Raw genomic sequence first — 1,671 nt, forward strand, 5'->3', positions numbered from 1 at the left:
GCTCTTTTCAGTGAGGCGGCTCGTTCAGCTCAGCTCACCAAAAAGAGCCGGCTCGTTTGGCTCCCAAACGGTTCTTAAAGAAAAAAAAATGTTTTGTATTTTTTCAAGTCAAACAGTTTGCGATAGTTTGACAATGATTGGTGTTAAAACAATTCTAATGAAATTAAATCATACTCTACCTTAAGCACAATGTATTTAAAAATGCATTGGTTTGTTATGAAAAATAATGCTATTTAACATTTGCATTTAAAGTATAACTTTTTAATGTATATAAACAAAGTGCATATAAATCTAACCATTCAAAACTAATACAATCTGAACAACATAATATAATATTGCACCATATCAATGAAAAATAAATAACAATGTGCAAAACAGCAGCATCCCACTTAAACCGGTCACTCTTTTCTCTCTTCTTTATTGCCATGTTATAACCAGCAGCACACAGCAAAACTGACCATATTTTGCATTCAGGAATGCAAGCTGCCTCACTTTCGAGGGGCTGATGCGGTTTCTTCTCTCAGTAATTATTTGTCCCGTTTTTGAGAAGACCCTCTCAGAGGGAATGGATGTGGCCACTATGCAGAGTCTCCCTGTCATGACTTTAGTAAGCCGTGGGTAGACAAAGGCCTTGTTCTTCCACCAGCTCAGTGGATCTGCAGATCTTTTGGGCTCCTCCAAATAGGATCGGACCTCCATTATGGAATCTGCTGAGGGATTCCTTCATGCTCAGTTGTTCTCTCATCAAACAGCATCCAAACAGCAGACGTTTGTGGTACTGCTGCTGGTGATTCTGCTCCATCTGATCCCTCTTCTTCCTGTTGCCCTGGTGCCTGAGCCAGCTGACTGCTGGGGCTGTCCCTCCCTGCTACTGAGGTTATTCTTTGAAGAGCCTCATTTGCTCTGGCATCACTGAAGGCTAACTTCTTAAACCTGGGGTCAAGTGCAGCGGGATTATATTCCATTCTGTGGAACTTTCTGTCCATTGATGAACATAGGGTGTCCATCAACTCTGTCACATGTCCTGTGGTTACATTTGCTTCTCTCTGGTGGCTGGCTGTGATTAGCTTCAGACCTGTACATAGGAGTATCATTTGAGGCTGTCACATAGCTGAAGAGAGAGAACAGTAACTTATTCGTTCAGGTTAATGTTGTTTCTACTGATACTACATTCTCATCTACTGCTCTTATACATATATACTACTGAATTAAATAATGTAGTAATAACTGCTTACTGTACCTCTCTCCACTGATCTCCACAGTGACCTGCTCAAAGGGTTCTAGGACTCTGCACACCTCCTCCACCACCTCCCATTCCTCTTGGGTCAGAGCATCAACAGGTGCATTGACAATGGCCAGGATAGAGATGATGGCATCATTTGACTCAAGAAACCGCTTCAACATATAAAATGTTGAATTCCACCTTGTAGTGCAGTCTTGTTTAGGCCTCAGCTCAGGCATCCCCATCTGGCGTTGTGTACATTTTAGTTTTTCAGCACCTACTGTGCTCCTGTAGAAGTTTTCACTTTGTCCACAGTGGGCTTCATCACCTTTAGAACATATCTTACAATCAGGTTGATTGTGTGGGTAAGACATGGATGATGGGTCCATTTAAACATTTTCATGGCTTTGATTATGTTTGCTGCATTGTCGCTAATACAACAGACCACT

Source organism: Salmo trutta, chromosome 5, assembly GCF_901001165.1.
Source record: "Salmo trutta chromosome 5, fSalTru1.1, whole genome shotgun sequence".
Classification (NCBI taxonomy): Eukaryota; Metazoa; Chordata; class Actinopteri; order Salmoniformes; family Salmonidae; genus Salmo; species Salmo trutta.